This window comes from Eptatretus burgeri, chromosome 4, assembly GCF_056783735.1.
Source record: "Eptatretus burgeri isolate ZD-2024b chromosome 4, Ebu_testis_v1, whole genome shotgun sequence".
NCBI classification, from domain to species: domain Eukaryota; kingdom Metazoa; phylum Chordata; class Myxini; order Myxiniformes; family Myxinidae; genus Eptatretus; species Eptatretus burgeri.
In genome coordinates this window covers 47155423-47180726 of record NC_140964.1, presented here as the reverse complement: position 1 = coordinate 47180726, position 25304 = coordinate 47155423, and the positions used below count along the sequence as shown (strand labels likewise).

The window sequence follows — 25304 nt, the reverse complement described above, 5'->3', positions numbered from 1 at the left end:
GAGTGGGTACCCCGGGCACCAGGCTAGTCGGCCCTAGTAGGCCAAGGGCCCATGGGGGGCCGGGATAGCGTAGTGGGCACGGGTGCGCCTGCTTGGTGCGGGGGCCCGGGGAGCCGTTAGCCGCGTGGGCAGTGTTGTGGGCACGGGTGACCCTCGGAAAGGGGCCTGGGAAGCCAGCCTGCCACGTGTGCGTTTCAGGGGAGGTGCCATGGGAGGCACTCCCCGGTGTTTTGGGAGCTGGTAGGCTCGGAGGCAGTGTAGTGCCCGGGGGTGCCATAGCGGGAGATTCGGCAGAGGGTCGTGCCTGCCAAGGGGAGCCACGCGTCCCAGCCAGGAGACCGTGTGAGGGCACGGAGAGAAAATTGGGGGGCAAGGCCCGAAATTGTGAGGACACCAACACAGGCGACGGGAATCTGGGTTGTTAGAACCAATAGCTTAAGCGCGAGGCGCTTGTTGAAAGCACGGGGTAGTTTAACAGTTAAATGGATAGGGTAGAATAGGAAGTGTACCCCTCCGCACCATCCATCCCCTCGCTCTCGTTGTGGGCCGCTGGACCCACTTTGTGTTATAGATCGCTGAACTCTGGGGAGGCCATTCTGAGGCTTTGTTGGGCCTCGACACAGGACGCGAACTCTCCCTTGTTCCCCTCCGGGAAGGGAACGTAGGGGTTGGGAGTAGGCTAGGTGACAGGATAGGTTAGCCGAACAAGGACAGTACAGGGGGTTAGGGGACGATTTATAGTGGGGAAGTAAAAATAAAAAAATAAGTTGCGGCTAAATTGGGGTTTGACAAATTAAGGGAGTGGGTATAGACAGTGACAGGCAAAGGCGATAGGTTGGGAGGGAGACCCTGGAGTAGGTCCGAGCCCGCCTTCCGAGTGGCCAGCACCACCGCACTCCCTCCACCAACCTCCACTGAACGGCGAAGGCTGGCCAACTTCATCGGCAGCTGTTGTTTTGCTGCAAGGCCTGTGCCGGCCCACTTCATCGGCAGCTGTTGTTTGCTGCAAGGCCTGTGCCGGCTGGATTGTCTGCAGCTGCTGTGCTTCAAGGCCTGTGCCGGCCAGTTCATCTGCCGGCTGTGTTTGCCTGCAGCGGCCTTGTTCTGCAGGCTGTGTTTGCCTGATCACCTTTGCCATGCCATGCCCACTGCCCCTGTTCACCAGGCCCGTTCAATTTTTGCTTTGTCCCCCCTGTTCATTGCCATGTGCGCCAGGATCAGAAAGCAACAGTTTGCAAGCTGCAAGAACTGCCCTGTTGGCAGCTACAACACGGGCCTGCAGTGGCGGCCCGTGCACCATGTTTGTGTCCATCCATCCATCCGTTGTGTTCATTGCGTGTGCCACTTGAGCTGGCACGGAGACTGCGTTTGTGCAGCCCATGCACCGTTGTGGTTCACTGGGTTCATTTCAAAAGGGAAGGCCTTGGACTGCGTGTGAGCAGCCGGCCACGTTCCCTGTCACCTGCATTGTTTGAGTCAGACTGCATGCGAGCAGCCTGGCTCCCTGCTAACTGCTTTCTTTTTGCAGAGTCCATTGATCCTGGGCCATGGTTTAGTGTAAAATTTGTAAGTTAAGGTTAAGATGTACTGTACATATGAGTGCGCCCCCGGCATGTATGTCTTAGCGCCGGCAATTTTATTTAAGTCGTCCGTGTGAGTGAGTTTGTTTAGGTAGTTAGTTACTCAGCCCTCAGGTTATTTATTTTGGGGACACGAATACATGAATGTTGCACTCAGGGATCCGTAGGTAAATTGTACTAGGGGAAAACTACACATGATGGCACACGAAAATTTGACGACTCGGGACGAGTCTGTAAAAAGGGGAGGGGGTAGTGTTGTGGTTGACGAAATTCGCAAACCACCATTCAGGTCCCGTAGGTGAGATATCTCTGTAAGTATATGTGTAGTTAGGCCCAAACCCGTTGTTTAGAGGGAATAAATGTCATTCATTCGGGCTGCGACCCTTTTAGATAGCCGTTTTTCTTTTACTATCTTTATTTTGGACCAGCCGCCATTACTACCACCACAACCACCACCAACCACGTCTCAACAGCCATCACACAACAACCACCAACCGCAACGCCGCTTCACAACAACAGCCACGACCCTTGCCGTCACATCTCGCTCTGGCAACCATCGCATCACCGCCATTCCCGCGCCGCTTGTGGGCACCGATCCTGGACTCGTACAGGGCGCGCACCGAGCAGCGGGTGCAAAAACACCAGCCTTTCCGAGAAATCGGATCAAGAATCATTCACGCCCACTTTTCCTCTGTCCAATGGGGAGCCAGCCAGAGGTGAAGGGTCGAAGGTGAAGGAGCGAAGCCCCGGGGGCTATAAAGGGCCGCGTTCGCTCGCCGAAAAGGCAGTTGTTGAGGGAGTTTCTGAATCGGGAGAGAAAAAGAGTTTCTGAATCGCAGTTGGACGGAGTTGAGAAGAGTGGAGAGTTGTGGCGGCGGCGAAGGCAGTCGAGAGGGCGCTTGTGTCAGAGTCGGGGAGCTGTGGAGAGGGGAGGCCGGTAACGCGACCGAGGTCGCGGTGGAGTCGCTCGTCGCGGGACCCAAGCCAGCGAGATATCCTCATTCCCCCGAGCATCAACAACCCCCTCCTGTTTCCCCCCGCGCTGAGATAGTGTGAGAAGGGGGCCCCGTTCCCACCCCATTCCAGGCAGTGCCAGCGAGGCCCGCGGAGTCGGGGCGCCACCGCCATTTTGCGGCTCATCACCAGACGGGTAGGCTCGACGCGGTCTCGGCCCCAGGCCCGTCTGCCCCCCCTCATCGTTGAGGGTGGCCCCTTCCTTTTTCTTTTGCTTTGAGTATATGTGTTGTCGGCGCCGTCTGTGAAGTAAAACTGTATAAGTGTTGCCGTGTGCTCGGTAGTCGGGAGTAGATCTGCATTGTTACATTTGCTTTTTGTGCAGAATTGTTGTGTTTCTTCTACTTTTACATTTGCTTTTGGTGTATAATTGTAGATGTGTGCTTTCCGTTTGCCGCGGAATAAATGTGCTTTATGTTGAACTGTTTTTCCCGTTTCGCTCCGTCTTTTCTTTTATTGAATCTCCATCTTACTTCACGTAAAGGGTTGGTCGTGGGCTAAATACGCCCAATAATTAATTGAACCGTCGAGGTTGACGATAACACCGCTCGGTTATCCCGATAGTGCGGAACGGGTCGCTTAAAGTGGCCCGTGTCCGAAGTCGACCTGCGGCGAGGTGCGATCGCCCGGTCTACCCTCCGTGTGGGTACTTAGGTAGGTCAAATTTGGCGAGCAACCCTATCCCACGCGGGGGGCCGATTGGCACGATCGTGGTGAGGCCGAAAGGCCCACCCGTGACTAGTTCCCGGCGTTAGTCCAAGAGGGTCACGACGGGATTGTCCGTCCGGTGGGCGACGTGCCGCGATTCGAGTTACGTGGCCGTTCGCACGCCGGCAGGCGCGAATCCGCAACAATATATATGTATATATGTGCGTGTGTATATATATATATATATATATATATGTATATATGTGCGTGTATATATATACACAGAATATATATATATATATATATATATATATATATATATATATATATATATATATATATATATATATATATATGTGTGTATAGATATATAAATAAATAAATATATATATCTTCTTCTTCTTTCGGCTGCTCCCGTAAGGGGTCGCCACAGCGGATCATCCGTATGATCCGCATCGTGATTTGGCACATGTTTTACGCCGGATGCCCTTCCTGACGCAACCCTGGTCACCTCTTACGACACAGGGATATGGTACACCTATTTTAACCAGGGTATACACCGGCCCAGTACACTGGTACTCATTTCGCTGACCTCGGAAGGATGACAGGCTGAGTCAACCCGCTGGTGTATTAATTCAGTGGCCCAACGGGGCTTGAACTCAGGACCTTTTGGATCCCAAGCCGCTGCCCTAACCACTGCGCCAACACCAGGCTGTGTAGGCGTAGGGGAACCGTGCGTCGACCTTGCGTTGCCCACAGGTAGTCACACAGACCGCAAGGCCACTGTACGACGACGGTGTAAATAGTGCGGCCGCCGTAATTTTTTGAGGGTTGGGAAAATTCATTTTTCAATAAGAAGAGCTTACAGCTGAGAGAAGAAGAAGAGCCGCACGGAAAACGCAAGCCCACCGTTCACCCTACGTACGGTCGACGTGGAACACATCTACGTCATAGCTTGGCTTGTCTAATTGCTACGGCGAGCGTAGAAATGAAAAAAGTTATAACTCCGCAGTTATAATTCCACGGCGCCCCTACAGCCTGTAAAACATAGCCAAACGGCGTAAGGCCACCCTAAGGCCGCCTCAGTTTCTCTGCGGCCGCCACACGTTTCTGTCAATTCAGAGGGCATACGGCCGCCTTATCCTCGCCGTAGAGCAAATGTGACTGAGTACTTCCACCGACGAACTGAATGAACAAAGCGCGAAGATGTGGGTCGAACAGGTGGGGGAGACACATGAACAAACATGAACGTTACGTTTTGTTCGGTTTTTTTTAAATGTATTGGGTTTTTAGGGCCAAACTTTCTCGAAAAAATTGTTCGGATTCCAATTTGTTCAAACAGCTTGGCCGTTCGGATTCTGGGGGACCACGGTATATTATAGTTATAGTATATTCAGTTATATATACTGGTATATTTTTATTTCAGTAAAAAAAGGACTGGTATATATACCCACTCGTTACCGTCCGTTTGGCCGCACGTTCGCCTTAGGCCCCCCTGCGATCGCCATGCGGGCACCTTGAGGTCTCCTTGCGTCTGCGTTCCAAATTATATTGCTGCCGCAGGGACGCCCTCAGGTCACCATGCGACATCAAATCAAAGACCGTATGGCACCCCCACGTTTTCGGTCTCCACAATTTATAAACACGCCGTGCGGCTACCCTAAAAATAAAAACATATGTGACTGCTACATTGTGTGACCGTGGAAATACTGCGGCTGCCGTAGAATTGCTAGTGGCCGCAGATTTTGGAGACCCCACGGCCGCCGTGGCAAATGTGACCTCGGCCTTACCGTGGCGTAGGAGTGGCAATGGTCAATGGCAGTGAATGTCATGGTAAGCAAAGACAGGGAGGTAAGCTTGATTTTTATTTGGATTTTACTTAACTCTGTGAGTGTAAGTATCACAGCAATTGTTACTTCAATGCAAGCGATAATTCGTGGAATGCATGTGAACATTCTGTACGGGCACGCACCACTTCCGGATAGTGATGACTTACTGTATTCTAATAATTTCTCCATTTCTTATGCACATTTATAGATAAACACAATGCACCAGTCCAGTCGTCGTTTACGAGAGCGAAGGAACGGCCTGTGTAGTTGTTTGAAAGTTTTTGGGTTTTTTTGGTTTGCACGTACGGCCACGCACGTACGGGCACGGGAGAGCATAGGAACGGCCTGTGGGGTTGTTGCTTCTGACACGTGGTTTGAAAGTTTTTTTTTTTTTGCACGCACAGCCATGCACGTACTAGTATATATGTATATGCGTGCATATATATATATATATATATATATATATATATATATATATATATATATATATATGTATATATATATATATATATATATATATATATATATATATATATATATATATATATAAATATATGTTCATATATGTATAAATAAATATATATATATATGTATGTAAATATAAATATATATATATATATATATATATATATATATATATATGTCTATGTATATACGAGTACTCTGTGTACTCCATAATGCAGCGTCCCCTTCTCAACTTCAAAGCAGAAAGGCGGTTTCAGTCAAATTCGACTCTGTCAACAGCTCAGCCCCGAACCAGACAGCAAAGTTGCAAACACACTATCAACCAAGCTATCATGCTGTCCTTTACAAAGGTTACATGTTTCTTCAATGCCACACGAGGCGATTTGGAAAGTCACACTCCACACCATCAAAGCCTGAAGCCATATTCTTCCATGTCTCCAAACACCATGTGTGCATACTGAACTCTTCACCATCGTGGGAACGGATGGCACGGATCTGTTACTTTTCAAAGGATTCCCTGGCGACACACAGTTGGCTGCACCATCGCTTAATGTTGAACGGACAACATTCAAAGCTGCTTCTGAACATTTTCAAGCTGGGGATTCTCTTGCTCAACTCTTCCCTTCATTAAGGTCGAATACTGAGAGCAAATATTGAGAGAAACAGTGTATCTGTCAGCCACAACATATTTTAGAGTATCCACTATCCGCTAAGCAAGAAGGCCAATGTAACATTCCTTGCTGCAACAATTTTCTTTCCTCAACACTCATCTAATTAAAGGACTAAGAAAACCGTTTATTCTGGTTTCATGGAGTAGTCGGACTTGTTACTGCAGGGAAAAGCAGGCCCTCTTAGAGGTTCAGAGAGGCCTGAGCCACCTCTAGTTTATGAAGCCCCTAGCCATAATAAAAATGAAAAATAACGACACATGAAAACAAAGTAAGACCATCATTTAGCTCAAATAAAAACAGAGTGAAATCCACTATTTTATTGCAAATTATTAACGACTTGTAAATCATGAGAGAATCCGACCTTAAGATTATCCTCACAAATTTATCACCTTGAATCTGGACCGACACTATGAAATCATATGAATCATTGGCCTAGACCTAGGTCATAGGCTATGATGATGGCCAAGCCACCAAGCTGGGGACGAGAGCTCAACCAACCACCTCTATTTAGCCAATAATTTGAAGATAATAATGAGGAATTCTCACACATAAATATTTCCTCAGTCAACTGTATGTAAAACTGTAAAAGACAAGAAAATGTAAGTTCTCCACCTTTCGACACACACTTGATAGAGCACCAGCCACTAGTAGTCGTTTGTTTCGATAATCGGCTGATTTGAGAGGACACGTTAATCACGGTCAAATCTTGATTCTTGTACCATCAAAATCGATATATTTTTATTAATATTTCTTAATATTTTAAACTCTTAATATGACAAAATCTATATAAATTAACAAACAATGTATGTCACTGACCAAATCACACATCTTACCTGCTAAAATGTGCATATCTAAGCTGAGAGTGTGTTACACATTTTGATCCGTTAGAGAAGCACGTAAAAACAAGAAGTCACAGAACTTATGCCAAAAAAGTTAACAAGTGTCTAAATGTAAGGTCCCCTTTGAGCTTGAGGCCCAGACCAAATGGTCATCCTGGCCCCATCTCTAATCAGCCCTTGGTGAAAGACCCAATGTCTCATTTGACACTTCCTGATCCTGTCATTGGCATCTCTCTCCATCATGCGGAGACAGTGCCTGATCACTGCAGTCAAGTTGGCAGCCTGCAGGTTTCCTTTCAACTTCCATTTCTGCATCACTCCAACCTCACCTCTTCCCTCAATTTATCTCAGGCAGATCCACCAGGAAGTACGAGCACAATTCCAACACTCTATGTCTGTCGCTATTCTCTGAAAAGTGATGACATACCAACACTTTGCACCTCTTCAGTTTGTTCAGGATCTTTAGAAGTTTTTTTATTTTTTTACAGATTCTATAAATTGCTTACCTCAATGCCAGCCAGCTTCCTTAATCCACTGTTCATACATTCTGGTGGCTCATCATTGCTTCCACAACTCCTACCAATATTATCACTGATTAATAACAGGCCCATGTATTATGAAGGGCAAAATCTGTATTTTATAACTGCCAATAAAGTTTGAATATTTCTTTCCCATTCTTACCTGTAGTTTTATCCAAAGTTATTGTCCACCATTTTCTGGCTTTTGATAAGAGTAAGAATGTCTTCTCAGCTTCTGACAAGCAATGAGCCTGTCTTGAGATTTTGTTATGCAACCAGACTGTGTACATCTATGTCTTTCTAACGTCAGGCCATACACCAGGGACAACTAAGCAGAATACCGAACAGAATCCAGACTTCCTCCCACAGGTCTTCACAGCCTACTTCAGGTTGTCAACCTTGAAATACAATTACAGCACGACTAAGTTCAGTATTGAATGGAAAGGTGGAAGGCTGCATGCTTGTTTGTGGCCAAAGCGAGCTCTGTATTTTCTCCATTTCATGGAGGAGCTTTGCCAGATCAGGGCCAAAATGGCCTGATGGTGAGATGGAAAGCTAACTGAAACTGAAAAATGTTGGTCACTGGTTCCACTGTACTCTGACATATCCAAGAGGAAGCAGAATTTTTAAGGGATTAATCAAGAAACCCTCATTTTGCCTTGTGGGAATTAGGGGTGGGGAATGGTGCATGTGGAACCAATGATAATCAGAATAAGACATAAAACGTTGCCATTTGTAGAATTCCACATGCAAACCTATGCTTACTGAGAGCTGCAGTGAGTAAAGTTAGTTCTCTTGCACACAGCAAAAAAGGAGGAATCATCCTGAGTCTGTTCTGCTGAGAATAATGCCACAGCTGTTTGACTCGCTCAATAGAGAGAGCTGGAAGTTTTGATGTTTTAAGTTTCAAAATGCCCAGCTGGATATCGTCTTGGTGTGCATGACCTAAAATGACACCGAACTTACACGGGCTGAAGAACTGACCAGCCGTGGGAATCGGGGAAAGTCGGCTGTGGATTTATCATAAAGGCAACCAATAAACAAAATGGTGGTGAAGCAAAGCTTTTCAAGATATTCTGTTTATTTTTACAGCCTGAAAGATCAAAACGACGATTCCTGGAATATATCTTCCGTTGAAACAAGGCGTGTGGTGAGACTCACTGCAGCTGGCCGCACCCGAGCCCTGGAGCTTTGAGTTGCTGTTATGGAAATACAAAGGGTTGCCATTGTACTTTGGCATAAAAGCTTGCTGTTATGAAAATGCCAAATGTCAGCCGAATCAGAAAGCAGGCCTTTGCTCCACACTGTATAGCATACTTTCAAGGGAAGTCGAGTGAGAAGAAGGAGCCGCTGTCATGCTACGGTAAGAACATGACTTATTGCTTGAAATCTCTCGATCTGCTCATCACTATCATTTGTATGTCTGAGCTACTCACTACTGCTCTTCCCTATTCTACATTTTCAACTGAAAAAGACATCCTTTCCACACAAATACAGACAAGAATGAACGAGGGGTTGGGCAGGGGTGGGGGGAGGAATTGCATAATGGTTGTGGTTTCATCCCTGGGGTAACTTTGTAGTGAAGGACTTCAAAAACCTATGCACGATTCCATCAGTACAGTTAATGCACTGGAACAGAAATACATTTTACAGCGTTGCTTTGTACCATTTCATTACAATAGAAATCCCTGTGATTCTCACTTGATATTGATATCAGCCACACCATTACTGATGACTCACTCACCTACCTTCCCCCACTTCCCCCAATGAATTTTTTAGAAGTGCTTTCATGTTTAAATGTAGCACCAAACATTTATTTGGCCTTTTATTTTCACTGCTGCATCAGCTCTGCTGTGACAGTGAAGGATAAAGATGAAGACTCACTCATTTAAGGCCGAGTAGTCAGGGAAGTTTCAGTGGGGTTTCAAACCTGGGGTCACATCATCATGAGGCATGCACTCAGATCAAAACCCAAAAAGGGATGATCTTCAACCCTCACATTGCTACAGGACCACTGGCTCGTTTTCTCTAGAGGAAGGCATACTCTATGATGCAGTACCCTTTTGCGAGCACACCAGAGACTTTGTCCGATCAGAAGCAGACAGCTCAGAAGGTAAGCAAGCTCCCACTGGTCTCTCCTGCCAGATTGAAGAACTAAAATGAGGTCGTGATAATGCGGAAGACATAATAGGAATGCTTTAGAAAGGTAAGGACCAAGTGCCCTTTCACCCGCTACAAAGTCACATCACACCGATTAGCACTGCTCGAGAGATTAATCAGAATCGTGATAACAGAGGCAGAGCAATCAATTCATTTCTCATCGCCTCCACTGTGAGAAACGTCACAAAACACAGAGCTTATGGCTGAGAGCCTTATAATGTGGTGCCGGTCGCAAAATGAGCGATGCCAAGATAAATGGAGCGAGTCATTGCGGACAGTGCAAAGCAAACATGTATATTTTAATACCACATTGACCGCAATCAATTAGAGGATATGGTCATACGTGTGTCAGTTATTTCACACTGCCAAATTAAATGCTCCCTGACATAGGTATAAACAGATGGAAGAAGATGCGTGTTGTTGAAAGCATAAGGCCTCAGCTGGATTGAAATGCTGCACGATTTCATTCGCTTCAAACTCTGGCAGGCCTCAGCTGTCCCGTCAGCCTGTGGAGGAAATCAAGGGAATCGAAGTGTTTCACATTCCATCTGCCAGGCAGTTGCTTGCTTCTTTTCCAGAACAAAACATCCACTGCCAAGGCAATACCTTGGGATACCTTGGTGTATAAAAGCAAACGCCTGCTCGGAGCAGTGTGTCTGAGGGTTATTCCTTTTTTCAGCTGCAGTGAAGTGCCAGAGTCGAATGCCGTTTGAGCGACCACTTCTGCGGTGACTTAACAGTTAGCATATCCATAATCCGCGCAATGGAATTCAACGCCACCGGTTAAAAAATATTACATCAGGGTAGGTCTCTGTTATGTCGACTGAAATCCTTCAGAAAGAAACAAATCGTGAATTTGACATTTCAATTACCCTGAAGTTACCAATAAGTATAAAACTTGAAAACCAAAAGATGACTTCGACACACTGATGCAAGAAAGGATGGGTTTTGCGAAATGAAAAACGAATGAAGAAGAAAAAGATGATAATCACACAATACAAGTGAAATTAAAAGGAACTTCAACCCATAGCTTGGAACCATGAGGCCCACCAAGCCTGCGCAAGTGTTTTTTAATTGTTTTTAATTTTTAAGGGCTAAGACATGGAAGAGCTCGGACACAGGACAGATCAGGACACAACATAACAAAGGGAACAGCAGGAGAAAGGGGAAACACCAACAGTAGGGTGGAGGGATAAAGTAGATGGACACGGACAAACAAGGGATGCAGGTAATGATGAGGGGTAAGGGAGAACACAAGGGGTGGACCAGATGGATACCGAAGCAAAATTTTGGGAGGGGTCAGTGAAGTTTAACGGGTGTAGAAAAGATCATGTCCCATCAGCGTGTGGAGTTGCCAACCTATGGTTGTTTGTCCGTGCTCTATCATTTTTTGGGCGTCAAGCAAGGAAGCAGCACTTCCCATTTTTTTAAGTATTTGGCATGACTCAGCCAGGGTCAGGTTTGAATCACCAACCTCCTCAACTCAGAGCAGATGCTCCAACGATTAATTCACCCACTCTCATCAAAATAATTGTCGCTGATGTCTAAGTGATGGGTTAAAGTCCTGATATTTCCATGAACAACATCAGCAATTACAGCAACTCAACTTCAACACCTCCACCAAAACACGTCATCGTTTTGTTTCTTTGGAAAAACAACAAAAATCTAATCGCTAAGAAATACAAGCAAGTGCACACTCATTCAAATTCACCCTGCATATGGATTCCAGGTTTCCTTCAAAGTGTGTGGTTGCAGGTTGCACATTGTACACTGTATGCTTTATTGACAAATTGCACGATTCGCCAGCAGAGACCACACATCAACGGGGTCCACACCTCCTGCAAGGCTTAACTTGCAATCATTGGCGCCTCTTCCCATCACAACATCACCTTTTTCACAACCGTTTCACATCTCCACATTCCCCACAAAAGTGTTTTTGCAATAAATCGACACAATGTAAGCCTAAGGTATCATCCTGAAAAAATTGTGTGTAGGAAAAGATGAAACAAAATGTTTGTTCCAGGTGTGTTAAGCAATTGGAATTTGTCGAAGATATCAAAAAGTCCCATATTTATTAGAGATATGGTGAAAAGCATGGTCTCAAGTAACCCCAATGTTGTGTTTAAATCCCAAATGCATTTGGGTGACAGAAATACACAAATTTGGGGAAACTGAGATGACTAAATTACAAAATCATGTACTTACAATGAAAGGTCAGAGCAAAATTTAAATTTACAATAAAAGATACACGCACAAAGAATGAAATATGTAGAGAGCAATGAACTGCTTCGTTTACCACTGTCTACTCTACATAAATAACGAAACGAAAAATCATAGGGAGTTTCATTCAAGTGAGGACTGCCCTGGTGAGGTGAGGTTAACTCGAGAGAAGACTACCCCCATTGAGGTGAGATTAGCTTGAGGGAGGACCTCCCCTGATGAGGTGACGGTAGCTCGAGGGAAGACCGCCCCCAGTGAGGTGAGGGTAACTCGAGGGAGGCCAGCCAAGTTGAGGTGAGGGTACCTCTGGCGAGCCCCCCCCCCCAACCCGGAAAGGTTTGCTCATGTGAGGCCCGTCCCTGCGAGGGTAGCTTGAGCGAGGCATGCCCCGTGGAGGGTAGCTTGAGTGAGGAACGCCCCAGAGAGGGTAACTCGAGCGATGCACACCCCGGCAAGGAACACCATGTCCAGGTTAGCTCAAGCGAGGCCTGCCCTGGTAAGGATAGCTCGGGAAAGGTCCGCGCTAGTGAGGGTAGCTCGGGCGAGGCCCGCCCTGCTGAGGGTAACTCGGGTGAAGCCCACCCTGGTGAGGGTAGCTCAGGCGAAGCCCGTCCTGATGAGGGTAGGGCGAGGCCTGCCCTGGCAAGGTGAGGGGAGATCGAGGACGGATCACCCCAGTGAGGGAAGCTCAAGAGAAAATCGCCCCCAGTGAGGATGTTAAAGGAAGGCTCTCCCGGGTGAGGATAGCACAAGCGAGGCCCACCCGGTGAGGTTAGCTCAGGGGAGACCCACACTGGTGATGATAGCTTGAGAGAGGACCACCCTGTGAGGGTACTTCAAGTGAGTGAGGGCAGAACAAGCAAGGAATGCCCCTGTGAGGGGAGCTCGAGTGACACCTGCCCCGGCAAGGATTGTTTGAGTGAGGCCCACTCTAGTGAGGATTGCTTAAGCGAGGCCTGCCCCAGTAAGGGTTGCTCGAGCGAGGGACACCCCAGTAAGGGTAGCTTGAATGACAGATGCCCCGTTAGCGTAGGTTGAGCAATGCCCACCCTTATGAGGGTAGCTCATGTGAGGCCCGCCTGGTGAGGTTAGCTTGGGTGAGGCCCGCTCTGGTGAGGATTGCTTGAGTGAGGCTTCCCCTGAAAAGGTAGCTCTAGTGAGTGATGGTAGCGTGAGCAAGGATCGTCCCTCTGAGGGGAACTCAAGTGAATGAGGGTAGCACGAGTGAGGAACATCCCTGTTAGCGTAGCTTGAGCACGGAGTGCTCCAATGAGGGGATATCAAGCGAGGAACACCTCGGTGAGGGGGGGGTGGGCTCGAGTGTGGCCCATTACGATGAAGGTAGTTTTATCGATTCCAATCCCAGTGAGGTTAGCTACAGTGAGGATTGCCCCAGTGAGTAGCACTCCTGAAGGCCTATTTGAGTGAAGAAGACTTTGTTGACCTGTCTGCCATTTATGATAGTCAATGACAGCATTCTTGTACAGAAGTTATTCCACATAATAAAAAATGTAAGACTGACAGGACTGATTCAAAACCTGCTGGCCAGTAGACATTTCTTTTTGGACCACATGGCTAAATGCAGCAGATGGTATAGACAGAGGAATGGACTACCTCAAGGCAATGGTCTTGCTCCCTTACTGTTCAATGTATAAAGAAACAACCACCCATACATCCAAATACTAGGAGTTTCCTTTATGCCAATGATATCTGCATTGCATCCCATGATCAATTCCTTGAAAAGGTATGTGGAGCAGCCCCTCACTGATCTACAAACTGGATTAACCAATGACTATGCCATCAACCACTTGCGACACTTCTGGGCTAATCCAGAGAAGACGCAAATCAGTACCTTTCATCTTAAGAACAGAAATGCGAATCGAAAGCTGATTATTTGTTGGTATGGGAGAAGACTGACTCATGACCCCACACAAATATATCTCGGAGTTAGCCTCAGCTATAAAGATCATGTCATCAAGACAAAAGTGAAGGTAGGAACCAGAAACAACATCGTGAGGGAGCTGATCGACTCCAAATGGGGAACAGACACTGGGACCATACTAAGCACCGCCCTTGTCCTGTGTTATTCAGCATCTGAATATGCCTGTCCTGTTTGGGGCCATTCCTCACATGTCACAAAGATGGATCCAGTCCTCAACACGGCCTGCAGAGATTTTTCTGGCTGTCTTAAAACGACGTGAGTGGACGACCTCTATTTGCTAGGTGGTATTGCTCCACCACTGATCAGATTGGCAGTCTCCTCACAAACAGAAAGAACCGAGCAGGAATGTGACTCTCGCCACCCACTCTTCAATCAGGAGCCAGCACCCAAGAGTTTGAAGTCCAGAAACAGCTTCCTCCATGCTGTTCAGCCCCTGGATGGCAACTCCTACATCTGCAGGGTGGATGCTTGGTAAACACACCTGCAATCAAGACCTCACAAGCTGTCACTTGACCCTGAGGAGCCTGCCAAAAGGAAGCAGTGAGACATGGATAGCCAATTTGGCTGTGTCTCAATTTCCTCAGGACTGGGATTGGATGTTGCAAAGCCCTTATGCAGAAGGTGGGATATATAATCAAAATGGCCCAACTGATTGTGACCTTGAGAAGGCCCCTCAAACAACGGAGCATATCCTAGATTGCCCTCTCTTACCAGAGCTGTGCAGACGAGATGATTTGAAGCTTTTCAACTCCTGTGCCACGGCCTGTGTTTTGCAGTGGCTGGGAAAAGTGTAGCGAAGTGAAGAAAACCCCCTCAAAAAAAGGTTTCCATAAGATCTCCTGGTCTAATTTAAAGCCAATTGCATTGAAGACACAATACCTCTACATTCATCATGGTCTGAACTGGTACATCGCAATACAGGTTTCAATAATAATGCAACGAACCTGTAATGTATAATAATATGACAAGCATTATTAAAGTATCTTTATTGGATGATCACAGTAGGAAGAAGCTATAATTGTCAGCTGAGGCAATTTAAACAGATTAAGCTGTCAAATTCTGGCCCACATTGTATGCCCTTGTAATCATTACAGTTGCCAAAATCAACCAACTTTCCAAAGGTGCCAACATTATATCTGTCATACAACATATGCCCGAATATTAATTCTTGGAAATTCTATCAACTCAAGTTCATTAAAACACATCAGTCATTACACTCATGAAAATTGCTGCACAATGCAATGCCTGACCATGTGGTAAATCACCTTACGTCTGCAAGCACGTTGTTTTATAATACCCAAACATTAGACCGTCGGGATATTAATAAAGCAAGCATTACAGATAACCTCAAAAAAAAAAAAAAATTCAAATTTTCTCTGATTAAATTAATGTCTCCTTGAGTGGTTGTGAAATAACCTGGAGCATCTAATTAGCGGAGAAACTCGGGATAAAAACAATACAGCCGACAAACTGGAACACAGTCTGCACTCCATCAGCTTATCTTTGTGATGGAAGATGGCTCCTGGGGGGACTTGTATGCCTGGTGTTGGATTAATGGTGAAGGTGGGGGGGGGGGGGCTTGGGATCCTTGGATCCTGAGTTCAAATTCCATTCGTTTGTTGAATTAATACCAGGTGGGGTTGACTGTGCCTGTCATCCTTCCGAGGTCGACAAAATGAGTGCCAGCTTGCTGGTATCCTGTGTCGGAGTGGCGAGCCGTCCAGGATTGTGCCCAATAGCCAAGGTGACTGTTGAGGCAGCACCAACTCTCTGCACAGAGTTTGGTCCTGATGGATGGATGGATGGACATGTATATATGTTTGGAATGGATGGATGGATGGATGGATGGATGGAGGGGCTTGTACAAATATGAAATGCATAGGACAGGGACATAAGGAGACTTCTTCACAGGCATTGGAACATACTTCCATTTGAGGGGCAAGAACGCTGAGATGTGGGCTAGAAAGCACAAAGCCACCCCACAATGGAAGGGTGGAAGTGACATCAGGGGTCATGCAATGCTCATACATGCTGTTCGTTCTCTCATCTCATAATTTACCTACCTTAATCTCACCGCCATATTCTCATCCCACCTCTCATGGGCATCACCAGGGGAGGTCATGGGGTGTCAAAGGGAGAGAGTGGAAACTCGAACTTAATCAGGGAAATCCAGACTCGGTGGCATTACAGTTAGAGCATCCGTCGTTCTGAGTCTGGGAGGTCGGTGGTTCGAACCCTGGCTAAGTCATATAAACCAAATACTTTTAAAAATGGCACGTACCATTTCTTTGCTTGATGTTCAGAATTTAAAAAGGATAAAACATGGACAAACAACCATAGGTTGGCAACCACTGCACAGGCTTGATGGTCCTAATGGCCTTCTCCTGCACTGAAGGTCCATGTAAAGGAACCCATATTATTATAATCAAAGGCAGCCAACATAAAATAGGAAATACAATAACTGAACGGTGTCTGAAAAAATCTGGAGGCAAAACAATATGTTTGCCCACACCCCACAGACTGTGATTTTATTGGGGACAGTGCCCCCCCCTCCCCCACTGGCTTCTGATGCCTATGTTATTTTACATGAACACAAGTACATGAGTCGGGAGAGAATGGATGAATCGACACAGCATATCGGATTTGAATCCCATCGCGTTGAGCAAAGTGATCGGAAGAGAACACGAATACAGATCAGCCTGTGCAGAAAACACTTCCTGATTATCTGGAATGGGTATGAAAAAAAATGCTTGTTAGTCTCAGTAGATGATGAAAGAGAAATGAAAAATGGACACCACGAGGCATCAAAATGCTTAAAGTGCCTCACCAACTTCCATGAACACATCACCATTGAAGAAGAAAAAAAAAAAACAATGCGCAAGTCATCATTGTTGGAGCCCACAGCAAGTGTAGTCAGGAAATTCGATGCTGGCAACAATGTCAGATGTGCGACTATTAATTTGGCTTCTCTAAATGATTTCTTCAAAGTTTGTTGGCACTAGGCAGTGGTGTTAAATCCTCTCGGGACGTTCCCTATTTATGTCACCATCCATCGGACACCGATGGTATCACAAGAGGAAAGTAAGCTAGCTTAACCCAAAATTCATCTGGCACAATGGTGGCTTTTGATGGCAAGAGTTATAATTCAAGGCGTTCTCACGATATGTATTGTTTGAAAAGTGTTGCCTCGCATGGCCCTCGGCCCAGATAAAGCTCTTGACAAGTTTGACATTTTCTCTCTGCAGGGATAAAATTGATCATGGCATCGAGAAGATGGCTTCTGAAAGCTATTTTGTCAGGAGATGCTTGGAGCTTTTCCTTCATCCCGCAAACCAAGATTTCTGGCTCGGAGCTCAAACTTAATATCAGTCATCCGGTTGCTAAAGCAGGAACGCCATGCAGTTCTGCCAATTACCTTTGACCCGGGGTTTAAATGGCGACGCTGAAAACAATCATCTAATAGTCAATACAGTGGGTTTGTGCTTCACACAACCCTTCAGGTTGCAGAATCTCTGACATGTACATTAGTTACACAGTTAACTGAGCACAAGAAAAGGCCAGTCGGCTCATCTCGCCTGGGGTAAGTCCCCTCCCTCCCAGCATTCATGATAGATGATACTCAAGCAGTGTTCTCTCAACACGCGTACGGCGTACCATGTGGTGGTCATGGGGGAGAAAGACTGGCAGAAGGAAAGGAAATGGGGAGAAGAGGATAGGAATAAGAAAAGGGAATGGATTTAGTGAGGTGAAGGGAGGGCAACGAGATACAGAGCAGACAAGACATCGCTTTTCATAACAGGGGAGACAGAGTCTTGGTTTTGTTTGTTTTGATCTTTTCGTTTTCGCTTATTTATTTAATGTGAGGAGGGGGAACTGGGTCATGGTTTAATTAAAATAGTTGAAACAATCAGGTTGAACCAGAGCCAAGATCAAAGCAATGGGATCATCTCAAATATACCTTCAGTACAACATTCACACCAGCCAAACAGATCACAACAATCCAATCACAATATACTTATGATATCTGCCAACATCACTGTCCCCTTTGATCCCACAACGCTCTCTATCTCTCTCCATTTGAGGATTTATCATGAAGCTTCTGTGTGTTTGTTTTTGTTTGTTTGTATGAGTGTTTGTGTGTGTGTATGTTTGTTTATGTGTGTGTTTGTGTGTGTTTGTGTGTGTGTGTGTGTGTGTGTGTGTGTGTATGTTTGTTTATGTGTATGGGTGTGTGAGTGTATGAGTGTGTGTATGTTTGTTTATGTGTATGGGTGTGTGAGTGTGTTAGTGTATGAGTGTGTGTATGTTTGTTTATGTGTATGGGTGTGTGAGTGTGTTTGTGTATGAGTGTGTGTGTGTGTATGTTTGTTTATGTGTATGGGTGTATGGGTGTGTGTGTGTGCTTTTTTTTGTGTGCTTGGTTTTTTTTTTGTGTGTGTGTGATGGAATTGCTTGGAACAGTTGTGTGTGAAAAAATGACGTGTGTGTGTGTGTGTGTGTGTGTGTGTGTGTGTGTGTGTGTGTGTCCTCCATAACTGCAAAACCATGAAACCGAGCAGTCTGAAACTTTTCATGCACACAAAGGGAACTCCATGGAAGTAAAAGAGTGAAAATTGGGTATTTGGGTTAATTAAAACATCTCTTTTGAAGATAATTAACGGCCTTATTAAATGATATCCTTTATCAGGCGCTCCTCGGCCATTTCGCTCTCTGGGGGTTTAAGGCGCATCCTGGGTTACCTCACTGGGGTCTGAAGCAACCATATTTTTGGCCTGCTCAATGTTTCCTTCATTTGGAACAGGCGACAACGATTTTGTGATGATAAAGTTTTTTTTTTTTCATTTTCCTCACTCATATTATCGAATGCCTATTCATCATAGCAAAGAATCGCTGTGTACACTGCAATGCTTATCAACGCCCGGAGATGCCAGCGTTCCTGACTTCATTTCATTTCCACACGTGACATAACCAAGAGAATCTCTTAAACTGAGCCAAATTACAAAATTTAAGCTCCAAAATCGAACTTAGCAGCAGTCCGACTGCTAAAAAAAAAAATGTTCATTTATCCAATTCAGACATTGCTTGGGCAATTCTGGCTTCATGGGTTTACATGACCGACGGCAATGGGCAATCACTGCCACCAAGCCAGGCATTCCATTGGAGTGCTTGCTTAAGTGATTAAGCCACTTGGCAAGTGCTCACCAAGCTGCTTGGTTGTTCATTTCAAAACCACTGGAAGTAAGACCTGTTGTTTCACTGATGGAAATACCAATCTTTGCATAATTGCTAAAACAAAAGTTTTAAAAAACGAATAAAAATTAACATTAAGCTAAAGTTTTCCTCTGTTTGGATTATTATATTAAGTGAAGAAAAGAATAAGAACGTACAGAAAGTGGAACTTCCTTTGGTGCAACGATGTCCTCTATAACCTGCTTTTACAATCCATGATGAGAGAGTCGACAGGGGTCTTTTTCTGGCAATTACATATGCAGTTTTCTTTTCCTGTTTTGTGCAATCTGCTTTCACGACAAAATATTCATATAAATACACTAATAGTTTCTGCAATATAATGATAGTCGGCAGCGGCTCAAAACGGAGAGGTACATAGACAGCACACACGGAGGTCAGACATAGTGGGGCTTTTGCGTGCCTGCATGCACTGGCGTAACAGGGAGGGCGGGGGTAGGGGGGTGAACGAGGTGGCCGCCCCAAGCAGCACTTTTGGGGGCGGCAAATTTGTTTTGTTGCATCTATCATCTATCACTATCAACACTTCTGAGGACAATTTTCCCACGGTGTGTGAATGCGCAAGCGCAGGGAGGGGTTGAACTGTGCAAATGGCCCCGCTCTCCATTTGCTGACCAATGGTTGCGGCCAATGATGTCTCAAAGAGAGGGGGCGGGCAAAAATGAGCATGCGGCATGCTGGGAAACTAAACTCGAAGACGAGGCAATGAAGCGTTCGCGTCTCATTCTTATGTTCGTAGCTTATTCCTGTGTTTGTAGCTCATTCCAATTCGCCGTTCTCGTCTCATTCCTGTGTTCCCGTCGCATCAGGGGTGTACCTAGAGAGAACTAGAGTATTTAACACCCAGGGCGGACCCTTCCTTTGGCACCCTCACCCCTCCCCGGAGATGAATGATTTTAAAAATCAAACACACAGAAAACACATCATGTGTGCAAGTCAAATATCAAGCAAGTTACAGTACTGAACCTGTAGTAAGCAAATTGGAAATAAAATAGATTTTAATTGGTGCAAACCGCTTAAATAAGACCTCATGTCCTTCCTTCCATCCATCCGACAAAAATGAAGAAGAACCTTTCTAAATCACCCTGTTTCATTCGATAAGTTTGTTGTTGTTTAGTTTTTTTGTGTTATCCTTTGTGCATCAGGACAGTAAGGTCACCCCGCCTGTTGGGGAAGTACGCGTCAGTCCCCCACAGGGCCACCTTTTAAGCGGTGTATCAGCTTCACTACACAACTTCCTTTTAACACGGTGCGATTTTTGATTTTTTTGGGGTTTTCCGGGATGTTTGACAAAATAACAAGTAATAATAGAGTCGGGTACAAAAAAAGGAAGCAAGCGGGATGATCAACTGGTGGTTTATTTTTATATTTGGCCAATATCTTACACGTGCCCTTCTTGAAATCAAGATTATTCTGGGAAGTGTTACAAATAAATTAACTTTATGACCGAGTTACTGTCTTCGGTAAGTAATAATAATAATAATAATGTCACTTGCACCACCCTCCCCGCACCCCCTGAGTACGCCAATGCATCTAGTTCCTGTTCTCCTGAACGCTTCGTAGGTCGATGACGATTTTGAAAGGTGGAAAACAAAGGTGTAAAACAAAGGTGTAACTGTTTATTTGCAAATGTGCTGTACTTGATTCGATTTGCAATAACGTTGTTTAATTAGGCTTTATGTTTAATTCAGCATGTGAGTTACGAGGGGGCGGTAATTTGACATCTCGCCCCAAGCGGCATTTTTCCTTGATACGCCACTGCCTGCATGCGAGCAGGTTGGAGGAATGCATATGTGTTGGGACATGCATGCAGGGAGGCCTTTGCCAGGTAGATTACAAGGGTTTTAATTTTTAAACACTCCCGCCCAGTTTTACATGGAACATGGTGGTTAAAAAGAAAACGTTGCTGTTTGGGTGTGTTTTATCGCCTCAGTAATGCCCTGGTATGCTAGCTACCCTCCCCTCATGCATCCTTCCCTTGCCCTTATGCTGCCGTCCCTTCCCCTTATGTAGCCTACCCCTCCCCTAACACAGCTTACCTCCCCTCACACAGCTTACCCGCACTCTGCCTCCCTCCCTTCACGCTGTCTCCCTCCCGCTCCTCACACTGCCTCCCTTTCCTCACGCTGCCTCCCCCCTCGCACTGCCTCCTCTCCCGAATGCTGCTTCCCCCCTCGCACTGCCTCCTCTCCCTCGTTCTTCCTTCCGTCCTCACGCTGCCTCACCCCCTCAAACTGCCTCCCTCCCTCCTCATGCTGTCTTCCTCCCCCTTGCGCTGCCTCCCTCCCCCCGAACGCTCCCTCCCCCCGCCCCGTGATGCCTTCCACCCTCCCCTCTCATGCTGTCTTCCCTTCCCTCTCCTCACGCTATCCTCCTCCCAACCCCCCTCCCCCACCACACAACTTTTCAGAGGTCGAGGAGAGGAAAGGGTGTCAAAGAATGTGTGAATTGAATAAATGAAAGCTTTTTTTTTTTTTTACTCCCCAGCTTTCCCTCAAATCCCCCAATCAAACGCATGTCCAGAACACCCCCTTCCCATACCCACCACCCCCTCTCTCCCCCCATCCTCCTCTACCCGTCCCCTCCCTCCTCTCTGTTCCTCCCCTTACTTTTTCTCTCCCCCACCCCCACCCACTTGATATTACTGTTAGCGAAGTGACGGGTTGTTTTTACTGGTCGTTAATAAACCATTGCACCCTGTTCCAACTCAAGGAATTGTTGAGCAGGCCGAACAAAATGACGAATTCGGACCCCAGCGAGGGAGAGCAATGTGACTGAGGATGTGCTTTATAAAGGATATCATTAAATACGCCATTAATTATCTTCAAAAGGGGTGTTTTAATTAACCCAAACACCCAATATTTACTCATGCACTTCATTGGAGTACTCGTGGTATGTATGCACAGTTTAAGGCTTCAAGGTTACATGTTTTTGGAGTTATGGAGGACACACACACACACACACACACACACACACACACACACACACACACACACACACACACACACACACACACACACACACACACACTTATTATTTGAGATTACATTATGAATGGTGGGTAGAGGCTTGTAGGCTACACCAACCCATGCACTGCATACTATCCTGCCAATCCTTTCAGAAAGGCCCGGGTAGTGTGGCAGCCCACAGTGCCCAAACATGTCTAGCTCTTTCCATTCTGTCCATTTTGCTTCTTTCAAGGTGGGGAGTACCCCCTTGCTGTACCCATTTTTGAGCAGGACAGCCACACTGCGTTTGTGAGAGATTGGGTTGCAGGAGTTAAAGTCCAGTAATCTGCTGGTGTGGGTTGGTTTCCTGTAAACAGAAGTCCTTAGGGAGCCAGCAGGCTTATGGTGAACCTCCACACCCAAAAAGGCCAGTTTGCTTTCTTTTTCAATTCATTCGTGACGTTAATGCTGGGGAATACACAGCCAAGTTGCCCCAGGAAGTGGTCTACCATGTTTGTAGGCACAATGGCAAAGGTGACATCCACGTGGGAGCGAATACTCATGAGCCTCGAATATCAGTGTCACACCCCATGATCCAGTGAATGAATGACTCCCCAGGCCCGACCCAGACATCTATTGACCACAGGCTCACAACAGGCAGAGACACGAATATCACTGCCAAGGTAAGTGAATCTCTCTGTAACCTCACCATCCTCACCACAAACAGGTACAAACAAGATAACAGCATTCAAGATGTCAATGAAAGCTTGGATCTTCGTTTTGAACCAGGAAACCCATAATCCCAGCAGGTCTGACTCCTCATTCAGCACTTCGAGGGCCCCCAAAAGGATATCCAGAGTCTGTGAAAAGATGACTGCATCATCTGCAAAATCAAGGTCAGAGATCTTGACATTCACCAACGATGCACCACAGCTTGATCTCTCCAGCATCATCCCCAGAATACAGTCCATACAAATGCTGAAAAGTGTGAGGGCCAGGACACACCCCTGACGAACACCAGTAACAAATGAAAATAAGGCGGAGATGGAACCATCACACCTCGGAGTTCTCTTAGTATCAGAGTTTAGTTCAGAAATCAGATTGATCAGTTTTGGTGGCACCCCACGAAGACTGAAAATCCTCGAGAGGGCATCCCGATTCACTGAATCAAACATTTTGTGGAGATCAACATTGGCTGTGAGCAGCCTCTGCCAAAACTCTCGTCTTCGTTCGGTGAGGACCCGGAGAGCAAGGATATGGTCAATCGTTGACCTCTTTCATGTAAAGCTTGACTGCTCTGGGTGCTGGTGCTCAAGCAGATGGTGGCAAACCCTATCAGTAATTATCTGAGCAAAAACCTTGCCCAGCACTGAAAGCAGCATCATCCTCAGTAGCTGTTGCAATCCTGGTAATCATCCTTCTTTTTCCAGAAAGGGACAAGGCCCCTCTTCCAGTCAGTTGGGATGATGCCTGTGTTCCAGACAGAGCACAGAACTGCATGCAACAACGCAAGTATAGCATTTTCACCAGCCTTGAGAAGTTCAGCATGGATCCCACAAATCCCAGGAGCTTCACCCCCTTTCAACTGGTTCACTGCAGCCTGTGTTTCCACAAACGAAGGTGGTTCACAGTTGATTGGAGGGTCAGCAATAGCGATAGTTATACCCATGATGTCTAACTCAACAGCTGGTGGCCCAGTGGGTCTTCTCTTCGGACAACTCTGACAAGAGCCCACCACTCTCTACTCTTACTACAGTAGACCGAGGGATGGGCTTGGAGGAACGCAATGCACAAATTCCTCTGTAAGCAGGACAAGAATCACTTGACCACAGGTGATGATCTACCCCCTCAGAGATTCCTCGCATATAGGCCTTCTTGTCCAACCTCAGCACAAAGTGCAGTTTCACGTATCAGCTCCCTGAACAGCTCAGCTCTGCCACTCAGCCTGGCCCTGCAACTCTATTCAATGGTATCCAGTGTCCCATGAGAGATAAAATTCTTCTTTGTCTGACGGTGGGTTCCAAGACATTCACTGGCATCATCAAGGATGGTCATCTTGAAGGTACTTCACAACTTTTCAAGATTCCCGAAAACACGCAGACCTCCAAATTTGCACTCAGCCTGTTTGCAAACTCCTCAGCTACCCTCTCATCCTTGAGCTTTCCAAAATCCAGTCGAGGCTGGGATGGTACAATTCTCATGGATTCAAGCTGAAACTTCAGAGTTTCTACAACAAGCCGGTGGTCAGTGTTGAGGAACTGACCTGCAGTAGACCCTGCAGTTATGAATCATCCTCCAGCACCCATCAATGCGCACATGGTCAATCTCCTTTGCCACACCACCAGCACTGGAATACCAAGTCCAGCGATGAGCCTGTGAGCACTAAAACCATGAAACACCACCTTAAGTCCATAACTTCTTGCAAAGTCAAGGAACTTAGTGCTATTCTGGTTCACAGTTCCAGACCCATGGGGACCAACACGTGTCTCATAACCATCCCTATCTGTACCAGTCGATGCATTGAAATTCCCCAAGACAAAAAGAGTATCTCTCCTGGGGCAATGATCAACCACAAACTCGAACGTGGCATAGAATGCCTCCTTCACAGTGAGATCACTCACCTCAGTTGTGGCATATACAGAGACCAAGGAAATGACACCCAAGGAGTGATGAATCCTCAGTCTCATAATACACTCCTTGACCAGTGTTACCTAAATTACCATTGGACATAGCAACAGCAACCCCTTGGGCATGGCAACCATCAGAGTGACCAGACTAATAGTATTGCAACCACCCGCCATGATCTTGCCACTATCTGGTATCCGAACCTCAGAGAGTGTTGCAACACCGATATCCAAATGCTGGAGCTCGGATGATAACAGAGACAGGTGATCATTCTCTCTTTGGGATAGGAAATTCCAGGCAGCCACCTGAAGAGACCGCCTCAGGTTACGTGGTGTTGGCTTAGCAGTTACGGTGGTGGCTGGGGATCCTATGGTCCTGAGTTTGAGCCCTGTTGGCCGCTGAATTAACACCAGGGGTTGAATCAGCCTGTCATCCTTCTGAGGTCGGCAAAATGAGTACCAGTGTAGCAGCCAAAAGGCTGCACACGAAGGTAAGGGGTATCGACGGATTGAATAAATCTGGTATTGGTATGGCACAGGCATGATAGGCCAAATGGCCTCCTCCTGCACCTTAATTCCTTGTATATCCTTGTTAACCC

The 25304-nt window shown here is 46.2% G+C and overlaps 1 protein-coding gene across 3 annotated transcripts in view; it reads right to left on the bottom strand.

Annotated features, from left to right (window-relative positions):
- LOC147027969 (RNA-binding motif, single-stranded-interacting protein 3-like) overlaps positions 1–25304 on the bottom strand; it is an 870038-nt gene that overhangs the window by 387588 nt on the left and 457146 nt on the right. The window lies entirely within an intron of this gene.